Below are 18,753 nucleotides of genomic sequence, written 5' to 3'. Positions count from 1 at the left end.
ACATCAGTGTATTCAAAATGAAATTAAAACTGTTCATCTCCCAGTTAGAAAACGGGGGTTTAAGTCAATTTCCACATTTAAAAGAACATAGTGAATCTATTGAAGATAATGGCAACTTGACAGAATATACTGAGAAACTCAGATTATTACAGGAGTCCTTTAACATTCGTTTTAGCGACTTTGCCGAAGAAAGAGACTGTATACGTGCATTTATAAATCCCTTTTCACTTACTGAACAAAAATTCTTGACGATGCCTAGTAACATACAAATGGGACTTATTGATCTCAGAACCAATTCTTTATTGAAAATGAAATTTAACGAACTTCCATCACTCCCAGATGCTTCTGATATAATTAATTTCTGGCGATCGTTGCCCTGTGAACATTTTCCAGACCTGAGAAAATTTGCTCAGAGTTATATCTGTCATTTTGGAACTACATACAGATGCGAACAAGCATTTTCATCAATGAAAATGATCAAGATCAAACTACGGTCGCGATTGACTGATTCAAATTTGAAAAACTATTTGAGGCTTTCTGTAACTGATTTAACTCCAAACATTACAAGCTTAGCAAAAGCAAAGCAATTTCAAAAGTCAATAAAATAATTAATGTTTATCTTGTCTTTATATGAAATCCTTTTATTTAAAACTGCTAAAAGTGTCTATATTACCATATATATATATATAATCATTTTATGCATAACTGTTAAATATATCCATATTACCATGTTTTAAAAAGGCTGAAAAGTGGTATAATTTGTATGGCGCATCTTAACTAAAAAATGAAAAAAATTGACGCATGAATTATAAAAGGTTGGCCACCCCTGACCGAAACGAATAGGCTGTAGAAATGTACCCGCACTGTTAACGCCATCTAGTGTCAATCCATGATGCTGTTGACCTCATTTCAGGTGGGGTCAACAGCATCATGGATTGACAAAACACCTTAAGACAATCACCGGTGTATTTTCTTACAAATCTTAACGCAAACACACTTGAATTTCAAGAAATATTAAACTTCATTTTCCGCTTTGTTTATCTCTCCGCAAATGATAATTAGCAAATAAAAATCCCAATAGAGATCAATGCAGCGAAATGATAAAATTACTCTTAAGCCACCTTTGGGCGCAATCCATTCGACTTTAATTTTGGATGCTTCAAGAATTAAATCTCAGCGAAAAAATTGAACGGAAAGCACTAAAAATGGCATTGAAGATGCACACCTCATTCAGGTAATGAAAAGTTAATAAAATACAGTTTTAAAAACACGATTCATGATTTTATAGCCTTAAGGAGGATGATCCATTCAATAGCTACGTCATATATCACGTCAAAAACTGGTTAGCTAAACAACATGCGAAGTTCACATAATTGGCAGCCCGAATTCAACTCTCAAAATCCAATCTACACAACGCCTTTCACAAGTACTGATGGCGAAACTGAGCTTCTTTTGTTCTCAATGTATTGTTCTTATAGTTTAGCAAACATCGCACGAAGTCGCTGCGACGTATTAACAATCATCACGCAAGACATTGAGTCAACTCTGAGATTTCTCCGAAGTGACTGGAAAACAAATATTACTGTGACGTGAAGATGCATAACATTTAAAAAATCGTCTTTAGTTTCTATCAGCATTAGAATACAGTTCGAAAATAACTCGAGGGAAGATGAAAAATTCAGTTCATCGAAGCCTTGCCACTCAAACCCACGCGGATTTCAGATTCACTGGTCATCTGTCACCAAGCGCATGCTCAGGAAGTGAGGAGAGTGCTTGACTGAAGGAAAAAACGAAAGATGAAAATGTGTGAAAAAATGCTCTTTGTTAATGTCTGTCTAAGAAGACTAATCAAGAATGAAATAAATAAAGATTACTTCGTTTATTATTCATATTCAGTAATTTTCAAGATATTTCATAAAAATGATGGTAGCTGTTAAACATCATAGGAAAATTATTTAAAACTAATGACAACATTCTGATACGATAACATTACCTAGATTCAATATGAAAGGATATAGTCCTTATAAGGACTGACTTAAAGGGGCGAAGTAAGAATGCTTTTCATCTTCCCCGCTATCTGTAGAAGACAGTGTATGGATAAGGTGTTATTGAGCAATTAAAGCTCTGCTCATGGCAGGAGGGTAACAGCAATAGCCGAGCCTCAGTTAGAACTTCATTGGCTACAGCATTGCCGTCCATTACCCTCCAAGGGTATTGGATTGAATGAATCAGTCACCGCATCTCACGGTCGATTCCACCCTTGATGTTCGTCCTTATAAGGACTGGCTTAAAGGGGCGAAGCAAGAATGCTTTTCATCTTCCCCGTTATCTGTAGAGGACAGTGTAGGGATAAGGTGTTATTGGGCTATTAAAGCTCTGCTCATGGCAGGAGGGTAACAGCAATAGCCGAGCCTCAGTTAGAACTTCATTGGCTACAGCATTGCCATCCATTACCCTCCAAGGGTATGGCGGTCGTGCAACCCCTCCATCCTCCAAGGGTATTGAAAAATTAAAATATTTAAATATATTATATTAAATAAAATATATTAGGTGTCTGAGTAGGATCCAGCAATGTTTTTTTTGAATTTAATTCAATAACATTTCTGAGAATTAATTTCACTCTTTTATTTTAGTTTTCAATTTATTGTTAATGAAAAAAAAAAAAAACTTTCCTAAAATAATACCGTTTATTTCTTTGTCAATATTTTCATACACGCCGATTGTACTGACATAACATGTCAATACAATCGCGTGGAATTACTAGAATTACCAAACACCTCTTCGCGATGAGTTCACCGTTTCAGTCCTACGTCGGTCACTTAACTAAACATCGCCTTAAAAAGTAATAATTGAAATGAATGGTCTTTGTTGCGATTATTGGATAGTAAGAACTCAATGAATTCGGGAAATTATTCAATGATTTATAAATGTAAAAAACATTCAAATAAAGAATCATTTCTGTTAATGACATCTGGTTGAGATGGAAGAACAAACAACGCAAATGAATCCGGTTTAAAATTCCTCAGGTCGTGGGATCGGATGAACCTATTTGATTCGCATCAGGATTGGAGTTGGATTTTTTCCGACCTAATTATGAATGAAACAAATTTAAAAATGTCGAAACGTCGCAATAGTTTAACTCTCAGCATTAATAACATAAATCATTGAATAATTTCGCCAACAGATCGCGGTTCAATTCTTGGGATGATAAATGACGTCACAGTACAAGACTACTGTGATAGGTGATTCGCTTGATTGTTTGCACTCTTGCTTATTTAAATTTACTCTCTCTTTGCCCACTGAATAAATAAATTAAACAGACGAAGAAAAACTCATCTCCGAATGGCTCTCATGATATAAAACAAGTTAGGAAAGATACAACGTAGCACCGTAGGTGCTACGTTGTATCTTTCAGATCAGCGAGAGATCAATTAAGGTCACCGACGCACCAGGATGACTTCACTGCTTGCATTAGGGTCGCAGTGAAAATACATTATTTTTTTTGTAAAGTGGTAGTTCTTGTTTGATTTTAACGAAAAAAAAATTACTCTGTCTTAAATCTTAATTTCATCAAAATCGGTCCATCTGTTCTCTAAGTATTTCACACGAGTTGAAACTAATCTCGCAAAAAAAAAAAAAAAAAAACCACATAAGAAGTCTACCGCTATACTGACATTCTAAGTGTCTGTGCGATAAAACTGTCAGGTACTATCCGAAGCTGATGTGTCCGTTGCGAGTACCATTAAAATTAAAAGCATAATTTCAATTGTTACACTAATTTCTATTTTTCAACATACTTTGCTGACCAGTGGTTTGGCCTGTTCGTCATTTTCAAAATGGATAACCTAGAAATATGACCCAAAGTTCGAGGAAATAATACTCGGGCTGTAGGGAGGATGCCACACTTATTAACATTTCTCTCTTTTGGATGGGGAACTCTCATTGAACAGAACAGTACGAAAATGGAACCCAACCTTACACAATGCGTGTAAAGAGAGACGAATCCAGGCTGAATGAATTCCAATTTCTACCGACTGATAACAAATAAATGTGGCGGTAAGGTAACGTTGCAAAGCCCGCATAGAGTAACAGTACCGGAAGCCGACCTACAGCTTCCTAAAAAGAGGTCTTCGAAAATGCTTCAAAACATTCCACGGAAATCGAACACGTAGAAAACAAACGACTCTTATAACCTTGTTTCGCAGCAAATATGGTAGATGAACTTTCACCCCCATTGCAAGGCCATCATCCTACTTAAGATACAGAAGGAACGGGTTTTAAACGAGGTTCCTATGATTAAAGCAATCCAAATCCTTCTCGTTATTTTTCTAGCTAAGCTAATACATTTTTATAAAGGGTGTCTTAACAGAATGAGAAAGATCAAGCACTGACAATTCACCAATTTAATTGAAACCACTACTGACGAACGAACAAATGCTCACTAATACTACTAGATTTCTTTATGTAAACTAGTCTGTTTATTATAAATGAGTATGCAAATATATTCAACGCGTCATCTCTGAAAAGGAAATGTGCACAAATTATAATCGGCAGTTTTAACAAGTAACTTAGTCATTTATTGAAACCTGTAACCAGCTGTCGAGCTTTGTGATCTACGCATAGCAAACCGAATAAAAATAAGAATCCTTATCGTGCTCACTCAATTTTATTAAAAGGAAACATCCCAAAAAATTAATTCTGTTAAAAACTCGCAGCATGTTTTCTTAAAACACGTGTTTTTAAGAATTACTACTTTATTAAGAAAACACATAAATATGAATAATGCTAGTATTTTCTTTAAGTGTATTGAGCTTGCCGTAAAACTGAATAATGTTAGTTAAATAAATGAATATTTATTTCGATCCAACTTCTTTGCCAAACATTTGCCCTAACATGCCACAATACAAGAGGAGATCTCCACGTCTAAAATATTATTCGAAATCCAAATAGGGAAATATAGTTTTCCTAAAATAAAAGAGAAAATGCGATTATCCTAAGATGAACACGAATTCATTGATATAAAGAGTGTGCGCAGATATAATTGTAACTGGTGACTTAATTAACAAATCTTTCCTCCTGATCAATTACAACATTTCGTAAATGACCAGAGGCTTCCGGTCTGGCCTCTTGTTTGGGTATAAAATAGGACGAAAAGGAATGGCAAGTTTCTTGGATGACGAGGAGGATGTTGATGTGATGCGTTTATGCCAAAGAAAAACTGAAGGTAAACCAAGCAATGAGATTTGATCTTGTCTGTATATTTTGTATTACTGGGGGTAAGGGTAGGCGAGCGGGGATCTCTTTTGCTCAAGAAGAGGTCGGTGCCATTCAACACAGCAGGATGTATTAGAGGAGAGTATAGAAATCATGGTTTAAGACGCTAGTTGTAGATGATCTCTTGGCCTCTGATCAGAGTATTCTCCTCATACCGAATGAACTTTTGGTACTATCTCAACTATAAAAAAAGTGGTTGCTATAAATATAAAGACAGAACATCTCCAAATTAGGTCCGAATGGTGAAGCTTTGGGAGACCTTTTTTTTATGCGAAGTGAAACACGAGCATTTATGAGGACTGGGTATGATAATACGTTTTAGTAATAGGACGATATTACTAAATGTATTGGCAAGCTAAAAATCACTTGCCCATACATCGTGTTATAGGTCACGTGACCTTTCATGTGTGAAGGCCGGCATAAAAAAAACAAAAGATTTATTCACTTGGTTGCAAATTGAATCAAACTCGTTTCAAGTACTGTACATTTACGACCAGTGGCCTAATTGCGAATGCACTTTACACGTGCAAAATATATTTACTTACACTTAAATCTACCCTATACTATAAAATGATAAGCTGAAATTGGAAACGGATGTGACGTCGGCTTGAAACTAACTTTTTTGTGCAACGTTTTTGTCAAGTTATTTCAAACTCAGGGGCTACCCCAAGTGTCGAGTTTTCAAAATTCGAGTAATCGGAATTCAAGGAGAACCGGCCTACCAGTTCAAAACACGGGGTGTTGGGCGTCGTAGGCTCCAGGGGGCTGAGTTCCCCTAGTAAAGAACAAAAACAGAATATAATTTCCTTGGAAGTTTAATGTAATTCGCGATGTTTTAAAAATGATTTCTGTTTCACTTTTAATCTAAATAATTTTACTAATAAGTTGATACACCTAAATATTTTTTGTACATTTAAAGTATACGAGTTTCTCATTAACTGTGTGTTGATGCCCTACAACTGGCGCCAGTGCACAGGCGCTGTTTTCCTAGACTTATCCAAAGCATTTGACAAAATCTGGCATTTTGGACTCCTGCACAAGCTTATCTCAGCCGGCATCTCACCTAAAATGGTTCATTTAATCCACTCATATCTTCAAAATAGATCAATGCAAGTAAAAATCAACGGTTCTACATCCTCCCAGCGCCACATCTTTGCTGGAGTGCCGCAGGGATCTCTACTGGCTCCATTGCTGTTCTCTGTATACATGTCTGACATCCCACACAATCCGATGACTTCCATTTTGGCCCCATATGCAGACGATACGGCAATACTAACCAGATCTCTCAGACCCCTTTTCATTACCAGAAAGCTTCAAGAAAACATTCTAAAGCTGGAGGGTTGGTTCTCTAAATGGAGATTGGAAGTCAACCCCCAGAAAAGCTCAGCCATTCTTTTCTCAAAAAGGCCAATGTCTCCTGTAGGAGATTTGTTACTGTTCAATATTAAAATTCCCTGGCAGTCAGAAACAAATTACCTGGGTGTAATTCTCGACAAAAAGCTATCTTTCAATCAACACACCAAGTCTGCATGCACAAAGGCATCTAAAGCCATAGCACAGATCTATCCGCTAATTAATAGAAATAGCAAGCTCAGCAACAGAATCAAAGTGCAGCTATACCAGTTGACGATTCGTCCTATAATCACCTATGCCTCTCCGGCCTGGAGCCACACCTCTAATGCTAACATCATCAAAATACAGCGAGTGCAGAACAAGTGCCTGAGAATGATTTTGAATGCCCCGTGGTATGTTAGAAACACTGAACTCCACAGAGACACAAATATTCCCTATATCTTCTCTTTTCTACGATCCTTAGCCACCAAGTTTTTCCTAAAGACGTCCACACATCCCAACGATTTGGTTCAACAAGCTACAGCATACGATCCAACGGACATATTCAAATACAGAAGACCAAAAGCTATATTGGCCTCCTTTAGTGATGCATAATCTCCATGCCCAATCAGGGCGAGCATTCTGCTCATAAATTTTAACCTTCACTGCAACCACAACAGATAGCGGGGAATATGAAAAGCATCTTGCTTCACCCCTAAAGACATAAATGTCAATTGTCAATTGTGTTGATGCCTGGAGATGAATAAGGTCAATTAGAATCAATCGACCGTGAGTTGCGGTGATTGATTCATTCAATCCAATACCCTTGGAGGGTAATGGATGGCAATGCTGTAGCCAATGAAGTTCTCACTGAGGCTCGGCTATTGCTGTTACCCTCCTGCCATGATCAGAGCTTTAATAGCTCAATAACACCTTATCCCTACACCGTCCTCTACAGATAACGGGGAAGATGAAAAGCATTCTTGCTTCGCCCCTTTAAGCCAGTCCTTATTATAAGGATATAAGTGTAGATGCCATAAATAAATATGTTTGGCCTGGAAAAGGCAATTATTTTTAGCCCCTCTAGTGGACTGAGTGATTTTAAAATAGCTTTGCATTGTGTATATATATACGCACATTATACTCTAATGTGCTATATATACTCGAGTATATAGCACATTAATATATATATATATATATATATATATATATATATATATTTTAATGTGCTATATACTCGAGCGGGTATTCATAGGCAATGCCCATTGTTGCAAATACAGGTGATTATCACGACTGAGTCGGTTATCATTGTTGTCAGGTCATCGCCTGTAATATTTCGATTTCTCTCTTTTCTGTTCATTTGAATCTGAATGAAGCTACAAAAATCTTCTCGCGAAAAATTATATAAATAATTATATACAGAAAGTAAAGCACTGAACAGGTTCTGAAATACTCCGTACATTCTTCCCTATAATTATTGTAGTAAATACTGTTCCAGAAAAACAATCTAGCAGATTTATTTCCATTTATTTATTCTCCACGGATTTTCAAATGAAACTTTACTTCATTGTTAGAAAACCCCCAATAGCTACACATGCAAAAGACGACGAAGCAACAAATTCGTTTGAAACTAAAACGTTCCCGCGTGGATTTGGTGTTTAACGTATCCTTCGAGAAACGGTGACATACTCTTCCTTGATGAGTGGCGAGAAAAGTGCACGGGACAATGTAAAACGACTAATGAACCTTAACGCAGCAGCATCTGCTCAGAGATGCATGCCCGCTCTGTTTATCCGACAGTGGTTATTAGGAGTTGTTGTGCACGTGGGTTTTTCTGCGAACTCTCGGGCGCAATCTGCAAGACACAAGTCACCTCCTCCGAAGAAAGCATTTGAAGGTGAACAGATGAGCTCGGAGGTCAGCCCTAGATGTAGAGAAATAAGGTCAAGGGTCAAACTGCAAGAGTGAGTTTTAAAAAACGATTCGTTTTGGCATCTGAATGAGAAAAATGTCTTACGCGACTTCTACAAGTGTCTAAAATTTTCAGTAGAAGGTTTGTTCGGCGCATATTAGATGGGATTCGAATGCAGGTCTTTCCAAATGAAGTGCAAATTTGCGCTTCCAACTGTTGCTATGGAAATAGTTTAAGAGACTGTACATGTGTCCGCTGGATTAACGTCAAGGAAACTACGGTTTCTAACCATTACTTCTGGTTGTTCATCTGTTGACAGAAATGGAAACTGTTGAAATATACACTACGTTGAAATAAGTTTGGGATAACATTATTTCGAATTAAAGATGATTCATGGTTTAGCAACTTCTTGTAAGTTGCTAACGATTAATTTCTGGGAGATTGAGCAAAGATTGAGAAACCCCCCCCATTTAAAGTCTGTCCAAGCCTATTTATTTTAAAAGTTTTTTTATATTTATGTCATCTTTAAAATACGCATTCTCCTGAGTAAAAGACAAACTATTTCACTCACCACTTCAGGATGATATCCAAAGAACTACTCTTCTTTCGGATAAATGGGTGAAGCAAGAATGCTTCTCATATTCCTCGTTATCTGTACAAGAAAGTACATGGATGGCGTAATATACAGCTATAAGCTCCGGTCAGTGCGGGGTAACGGCAATAGCAGAGCCTCAGTTAAAACTTAATTGGCTACAGCATTGCCATCCATTTCCCTAGGTCTCCTGTTTTCCAAAGAACTACTGTAACAATCCCTTTTCTATTATTTTTCTATAGAAAAAAAAAAGAAAACGATGTTTAAGAATATTAATATATACCCAGGAAAATAAAAAAATAATAAAAAAATGTTTCGGCTGAAATGAAAAACATATTATACTTAATAAAAATTATATGAACTCTGTTTTCCTAATTATATTTTAAAGATGCATATTTCAATTACCGTTTACTACAGACAGCTTCAGAAGTACTAAATTTTAGCATTCTGATTACACTCCATTTCATATCATAATTAACTACAAGGCAAAGATTATGCTGATATTAAAATTGAGTTTGGTAAACAGTTCACTTTGTGCATCGCATCTGAATACCAAGGGAGGAGGAGGAATCAAGAAGACGATTAATTTTTTAAAAAATATTTATTAAATTATATTTTTTATATAATTTAATAAATATAAATTATATTTTTTAAAAAATATTTACGTTGTGAACATTGTTTAAAACTTCTCAGATTTGCAACTTAAATGAAGATTCTTAACTTAAAATTGAAATCGCAATGCATATCTTGAAAATGTGTTTCAGTAAAAAAATCTTAAAATTATATTTAAGAATGATATAATTTAAATTTTAAATAAATATCCACTAAAGAATTATCAATCCGTATTACAAATCTGTTTCGGTTAATTAAAGATGGATGCTGTGACGTCATCCTAAGGAAAACAAGTGGATAATTTTTTGCTAGCACCGCTTTGTTTCCAAAAAAATTACGTGGGTTGGGGTGTTGTTTCACTTTTGTACATAAGTACTGCATACTAGATTTTTATTTAGAGCTACGTTTATGAAAGGGCTAATGCTGATTATGGTTCTGCATGGATTTCTTTAAGTCCGACTGCTTTAAGGTCGTTTCACAATACTTTCTTTAACAGTGAGGTCAGCATTTCTCTGCTCTGGATTAAGAGAGGAGCAGTTTCTACTAACAGGACTTTCTCAATTTACCTCCTTAATTCCAGTGATCCTTCTGGTTCAAAATAAACATAACGGGAGAGTTAGATGAGCCCGTTTCACAATACTGTAAAAAGTAAAAAATTTTCACGGAACACACTGGTTATTTTGTTATGTATTATTTAATAATTAATTGTTAAATTAGCTGATTTTATTATTAATTAATAAATGATCAATTAAACATAAACATCATTAAATTAATTTGTGCTGATTTTCATTGACATATCCCATTCCGATCACCAAAAATTTATATAAGTTCTTATGAGTGAATGCAGACGTTTTCTCCTGTGTGCCGGTAGTTTTCCCCTCCTTTTATACATCCTGGAGATCGTTGTAGGCTTGAGGTGGATGACTCACTATCTGTTGCTTCAAAAACACCTTCAATCAGAGATTTCTTAATACCAAAATTAAACAAAGCCCCTTATCTCTTATTCATATTAAAATTTCAATCTGCAGGCCTATTACTTTTAAAAAATCACGGCACTACGGTTTAGAAACGGTCACCCTACAATACGAACTTGCGAATAAAGTATTCAGTATTACTAGATTTGAGAACCGGATGCAGACTACCTTCGTCTTCAATTTCAGCTGAAATTTTTTTCTTTATACTTCCTTGCTGATTGGTCACTGATATTTGCAACACAGATGTTATTTCTTTCAGTTTTGAGAACAGAGGATACGCCGCCCATTGTTATAATCCTCTTGCAGGCAATTTTTATGACTAGTCATAAACAGCGGTATTCTCTTTCCCGATTGTTGAAAGATTTCGATGTGTGAAAATTAACGATAATTCATGAATATTTCTATGTTTAAAAATACACGGCTTGGTCACTAACATTTGCTACGCAGATGTTAGGCATTCTGGGTCTGAGCTTTTCGACATAGTCACAAATATTATTCTCCTCAGAATACTTCCACGATAAATTATTTATTCATGAAAAATGATTAAAAAACTAAAATGACAAATTCAAGGAGAACTTCTCGTGGAACACAGTTTGGGAGACCCTGCTCTAAAACATCAAGGGGTGGGTTCGCCATTGCCCATTCTGTTTTAAAGATGGGTATGAAATTCCAACTAAGAAAAATCCCTTTGGATTACGTAACATTATGAAATGTATTAAAATAATTTTTCAAAAAAAAAAAAAAAAACGTGATTGTATTGGTAGTTCCACATTCCCAATGGGGGGTGGGAACTATTAACTACCCAATTGGCCATTAACGGAACGGCAAAGTTTAACAGTTTGAATATAATGAAGGCATTTTTCACAATGCCACAAGGAATCTCCAAGTCCAGCTGATGGACTCGTAGAGCTTCTTAAACCTTAATTCACTGACGTTCCAATTCTTCCAAATTTGGTACAAATCCATCAACCTAATTACAGCATGTTAAAACTGATATGAGCAGCTGACGTATTGTTGCCAAATGTACTCGGCAAGCAGCAGATAAAGTACAATTGGCAACAATACGTAAGCTATACGAGAATGCCATTATTACAAACAATGCAAATGGAATTCACGTATTGTGACTTATCTAGGAATAAATACGATAAACGTAGAGGGAAAGCAGAATTCTCAAAGATCACATGGGGGGGGGGGAGTGCAAGGGAAGCAACAGGATATTCTATAATTTTTAAGGCATCGAGAGAAAGTGATGATTAAGATTAATATCTGAATTCTAAGTAGTGTTAAGTCCTTTGGTGCCCCTGTTATGTAATAATGGAATTCATTTAAACATGAAGGGTCGTAGTCTTCCTCCGTTAGTGATTATTTTGAGAACACCTTCGCGTAAATATACGAGTTGACAATCAGCTGTTCGGCGTATTCTAATGTATATTAGAACGCACAGCTAAGATTCTTACCACAAAAAAGTTTAGAAAGCGGATTGCTCCTCATATTTGTGCTCCTAACGGAAGAAAGAAAAAGCTCTCTCTTTCTAGACATCCTGTCTTTGTTCATAAGAGAAGGAAACTTCGTCTTCGTAAATGTAAACTTCTCTGGAGTACGCAATTTCTGCTGATTTTCATTCTGTTATTTAATTAAACGAAATTCAATAAAACTACGTCTCTTTTATAAGCAAAGTAAAGACCGAGATGAGGTCATTTGTTTATGAGAAAAAACGCATTTAAGGGGGAAAATATTATTTTATTAAGACATTTCTAAAACAATAATCATCGCAAGTTTTGAGTCTTTCTTGAAGTTCGTTTACAAGGAATTGCCGTCCTACCCGTTGTCGAATTCCTTGATGTTTCTTCCTAACCGCATAAATACATCTTTTGCTGACATCCCACCCCTTGTTCATCTAGTTTACCAGATTCGGTGGTACTTCTTACCATTTCTTTGATCATTCTATCGCATATTAACTCCACTTCCAATGCTAAATCCGATTGATCCGACACTCCATAAATCATGTCTTTTAATTACGTTATTTTGTATACCTTTTTGAAAGAATAAATGGGAGTTACTTAAATTAAGGGGATATTAAATCCCACATTGTTTTAAAACCGAATAAGAAACTCAAAGATTGGAATCAGAGAGTTTCTTGCCGAATATAGTAAACTATAAAGTATAGGCGAACACTAGCGTTAGCCAATGCAAGTGATCCTAGTACGTAGTACAATACCGGACGACTCGTTGCAAAGGTGGAGGAAGTTCAGATCGCTATTCTTAGGTATTTTCCATAATGTAAAAAACACATTTCCTAGGAAATGTATGCTGTTATTACATTATGGAGGGAGGTCACTACCCAGACCGGTTTCAGCCTTTTTTGAGGCTTCATCAGTGAGTAACTAGACCAATTAATACTAAAGTGTATAGCGAAAGTGTCCGGTTGCCCGGTGTTGTACTACGTAGCGAGTTGTCCGGTATTGTACTACGTACTAGGGTCACTTGCATTAGCTCACGCTAGTGTCGCCGATACTTTATAGTTTACTATATTCGGCAAGAAACTCTCTGATTCCAATCTTTGAGTTTCTTATTCGGTTTTAAAACTATGTGGGATTTAATATCCCCTTAATTTAAGTAATGTTTATATCGCCGAAATGAAGCTTATTAGGTCTTTATACTTAAATAAATGGGAGTGTTTTCATCTTCTACAACTTAACTTCATCTTTATTGATGGCTGTTTTACAGCCTCCGATTTATTATATCAAGTTCTCCGCAAACAAAATGAATTTCTGGAAGCATATTATTCGAAAGAATAATGCTATTATTTCTATTGCGATGCTTTTTTTATCTCCAAACTTTGTTGACTTAAACGTTTACAGCTGTTTCAAGTTAATTCCCATCTGTTACGTCATATGCCATTTTTATTCACCACAAAAGGCAGGGAAACGCATACTTCTCTCTGGGTTATGCATTGTTGACCGAATTCTCAAAGTGTGCCCACCATTCGTATGGAGTGTCCATGTTAAAAAAAAAACAGACCATGAATTTATTTGTGACGTCGACTCACTCCAACAATATGCGAAAACTATTGTTACAACAGATGACTCATTTGAAAGTAAGCATACATTATTATATTGTTAATGTTAGTATGTAATATTTTTTGTATTGTTTAGGTGGCAAATAATACCGGAAGCAATTTGAAATGTAAATCTTACATGTGGTAGTAATTCTGTTTGGCTCAAACAAAATAAGAATAATATAGTTACGATATAATATGAATATCTCTCCGTCGAGTTTACCAATATCTCTGACTAAAATGCGATTTTCTGCATTAACAAAATAAAATAAAAACAGATTACACCTTTTGAGTACCGAAAGGTCGTTTGAAATTTTAGGCAACAAACATCGGTTTCATTTGTTTGTTGAAGAAAGTAATAAGTTTTCAGATGTAATAATTTCGGAAGATGAGAGCTAATCCCATGGACACCTCCGGTATCTTATTATTACTATTATTATTAATTGAAAGTAAGAAATGCAGGAATATGCACAGGTCAACCGATTTTTGCATCAATATCTGGTCATCCGTTATTTTATTTTAAATATCAATTGATGATAACCAAAGAAATCAACTTCACCGGTGCAAGACGGGCATCAGTTGCCGTTGTCTCTTAATTTTCGCACGGCATGAGTACGTTCAGTGCAGTAAATGGATTTCAAATTATGAAAAGGAATGTAATGGAAACAAATGTTATATGACTGAAACGTTGTTTTTCATTTACATATATAGTATTTATTTTTGTGGGGGGGGGGAAAGGAGGGTACCATCCTGTGACTAGCATGTTGGTTATAAAAAAGGAATACCTCGATGTCTATCTATACTTGGAATTTTCATTTCTTTTCTTGCTGCAGGTTTTTATGGCAGCAAATATTTCTTTCTGATTTTAAAGTTAAGAGTATGCAGAATTGTACATCGCATGGGAAGAGGCAGTGCAATTAAAAATAATTGCACTCGATGAAATGCAAGAGTTGCTGCAATCTCTTATTATTAGCTTCCTCACCTAGAACATCCATCACACCCATCTTCTGATATTGTTGGACATACCACAGAACGAGGGTGGACTGAAGGGTTCTCGGCTTTTACCTTAGATGGCAAAATTATCGGCTAGATTTTTTTTTCTAAAGTCGGGACATCTGTCATAAACATCCATGTGAAACTGTAAGTCATTCTATCAAGTAGATGGTTTTATACAGCTGTCTGAAGCAAAAGTGTTGTCAGTATACTACCCTGAAATGGATAAAAGTGAGTATCGGGGGGGTGGTTATAAAATTCCTTTGTAAAAGAAGGTTTAACACCAACATTAATTCATTCAAAGTATATAAAAGTTTATGGACACTCTTCTCCTTCGTTTTCGACAATTAAGAAATGGGCTGCCTAGTTTAAACGCGGCCGTACCAGCCTTTAAGATGATCCACGTGGAGGACGTCCAAAAAATCACCACCAGAAATCATTGATCAAGTGCACGATATGGTATTGGATGACCGGCGAGTCAAAGTCGTGAAACTACTGAGACTATAGGCATTTCTAAAGAACGTGTACTATATATTTTGCATGAAGAATTGCAAATGAAAAAGCTTTGCGCAAGATGGGAGGGTTAAATGAGCGAATTTCACAATACTGTAAAACGTGTTCGACTGAAAATTTCATCCTCTACTACTAAAACATCAAGGGGTGGGTTCGCCATTGCCCATGCTGCTTTAAAGATTGGTATGAAATTGAAACTAAGACAAATCCCTTTTAAAATACCAGAAGATCAAAACACACGCGCATGAAAATCTCTGAACAGTGCTTGAAGAGTTTTAACAAGAACAAAACTAATTTTGTGCTTCGATTTATTGCTATGGATGAGACTTGGATTCACCTTTACACACCAGAATCCAAACAGCAGTGGACAGAAGTCCGTTGTTCAGTATCAAAGAAAACAAAGTCGGTTCCATCAGCAGAAATGGTTATGGTTATGTTTAGGGATGCTAAAAGTCATTTTCTTTATTAATTATCTTGAAAAGGGTAAACCAATAACCAGGAAAGATTATTCCAATCTTTTAACCAGACTAGACGAAAAAATTCGTGAGAAAAGACCCGGTTTGCAGAAGAAAAAAAAATCATCTTTCATTAAGGCAATGCATCTGCCCACAAAGGTGTTTTGGCAATGGGAAAATTAAGGGATCTGCACTATGAATTGTTGGGACATCCACCCTATTCCCCATATGGCGTATGCACGTTCTCTTACAATGAAGATTGACCGCCGAAGTACAATACTGGAAAAAATAAATATATTTTTGTTAGCTGAAACTACAGTTTGACGCTTTATGACCCCTGAAACGATATGAAAAAGAGGGGGAGGAGCTCGTACAACCAGCTAAAGTGCAATATTATGCGATAGTGAAGTATCTTTCACATTCTTACGTGCACGCGTTTAGTTTTGCTTGTAATATCCAGAATTCCACGCTAAGCATTTGGTAGAAACTTCAGAATTCTCTTGCCAAAAATGGGTTTAAGGTAGGTAGTGGCATGGAATCAACTTATCACCATTTACTTCAAAGAAGGGGTGAGGACGCTACTCGCACGTGAACAATCAGTTTCACTACTAATTATCATTCATTATTCCTCCCTCTTAATTGAAAGGGCTTTCACTGTGCTAACCCAACTGCCAGATGGGCTTATATTAAATGCCCGTAAAGGGAGGTTTCGCCTTTAGGAATCCGCTCAGACGGAAGAACAAAATTCAAACATTTTTACGAAAGTGAAGAATAGCGAGCACTAAACGAAAATTGCAATAGCTTTACCAATACCCAAAAGATCCTTGAATTATTAAATATGTTGATGTACTTGCGTTTTAAACACTCTCATAGTAAATTGTGTCAAGTTCCATAAGTAATACAAAAAGAGATAATACGGGGAGAAATTAAATAAAGCCGTCCTTCGGATCCTCGTGAGAACTCTTACAAATTAGAATAAAACGTCAAAGTCTGCTGAGGAGATCATTTTCTAACAGAACCTACCTTATTTAGAAAGAAGCACAAAACACGTCGCTAACAGGATAAGACTTACCTGCTAAATAACCCAAGCAGAAATAATTACATAATAAATTAGAAACCATCGCTAGCATAGAAATGCCTAAAACTACTCGACAATACTTGGCATTACTAATCCATTTACGCCTTCTTACCTTTAACACAAACGGCGATCAACGTGTTCTCAATGACTTCAGCATATCCTTCTTTCCACACTCGAATTCAATAGTAATAAATACCCATCAAGTTGGTACAAAAATATCACGAACGAAAACTCCGTACGGCTACGTAGTTGTCGCTACTCACGACACTAAGAACAGCTGATGAGTGGGGGGGGGAAAAACTTGATATTAAGTTTGCACATTTTAACACTAGAGGGCGCTAAACAATGTCACTTTTTCTCCTAACAGTACAAAACAATGGACACATTGTTACCTCAAAGTTTATGACGTAAACAATGACCCGTTAATATGAACTTAAAAATATAATTTCGAATAGTACGTTAATTATTATTTATAATGCAGGATTATTAGTTTGAATAATATTGGAGTTTAACCGTGAAATGGTGCTGGATAGATATGCAAGAGGGTAGGAGAATTGTTGATGGGAATTCAGATGATCATCGGCCGTAGAAGTATTTGTAGAAGATGCAGTCTGAAAAAATTGAATAATGGCTGTGCGAACGTGAGTGGGGTGTATTTGTGATGGCGGGGGGAGGGTCTTCAATTAATCTGACTGCTCTTTTCTCTATAGAATTCAGTATTTTCAGGGAACTCTTATGGGGCCAATCCCCACATATGAGAGTAGTATTCAATGGCGGGTGGATTTGTTCAGGGTTAAGAGCTAATCAGAGTAACGCGTCGAACAAAAGAGAAAGCCTAAAGCTTTGGCTACAAAGGAGGCAACAGTGATTTGAGGGATTGGAGTTATTCCGAGAAGATGGATCTCCTTTTGAATAGGAATTTGGATACTGTCAACGGTAAGATCGGAAGAACAATTGGATGCTGAAATGAATAATTTCAACGGGTTGAATCATCGGATGATATAGTTTGTATCTTTTGTAGGAGTGAGCCGATCACATATGGGAAAAGAAGATTTCATCCCCCACAAGCAAAACTGACAAATAAGCATATTTTTATGCTTGACTCGTGTTCTGGTTTGGCTCAGCATAGTTACCACCTCCCGCAACTCATCTCTTCATTCAATTAACTTATTAGAGGCTCAATATCCTGTTATGCTAAGCAACTTGTCTTTATAGACGTATCGTGATGTGGACTGTACGGCTAGGACTAACCGCTCTGTCACGCGTGCATTTTCTGCTGTTTCTTTGTGGTGCGAGATAACCTCGTCCCTCCCTCCGAGTTTCCGATAAAGGAATCCTGCCATCACCGTACGAGCTCGCTCATCTACTCATGAGTTTTCTTTATAACGGTTTTCCTATATTCTACAAGGAATTGGACTCCGATTCTTCCCAACCAAAAGGACATCATCGCGTAAAACCTTTCATCTATAAATTAAATATAACTCCGGCCAGCAAACTTTTTATTGCACAATTCTCGTTTATAAAATAGTTAATATTTCTTATCGAAAATACTAACATTAATTATCTAAAATGGCCACAACAATATCTTCCTTAAGAATGTCTATAGAAATAAAATACAGGGCGGTAAGAACGTCTCCACGGTGAACTAAAGTATCGCCAGGAGGTGCGTGAGTAGTTTTAAATTTCATGGAGAGGGCGCGCAAGCATCCGGGACTGGCACCTTTAAAGGCAGGACAGTTATTGAGCAGGTTAAGATGAAGGCAGATGTCTGCTTGCAGGCACTCAGGAAACCCCTTTAGCACCTGAAAAACATACAAGTACATTTCAGAATTTAAATTAAGGAGTAATTAAAGTTTAGTCATGTAAATTTTTAATATTACACGCCGATATGTTTTTTTTTTTTTTTGCTTGTGGCTCAAATATTTGAAGTAAATTTCAGTACTTTGCTTGATTAACCACG

Source organism: Typopeltis vanoorti, chromosome 13 (assembly GCF_054136105.1).
Source record: "Typopeltis vanoorti isolate ZY-2024b chromosome 13, IOZ_Tvanoo_1.0, whole genome shotgun sequence".
NCBI lineage: Eukaryota > Metazoa > Arthropoda > Arachnida > Uropygi > Thelyphonidae > Typopeltis > Typopeltis vanoorti.
The sequence above is the reverse complement of the archived record's forward strand: the minus strand, read 5'-3'. Positions refer to the sequence as shown.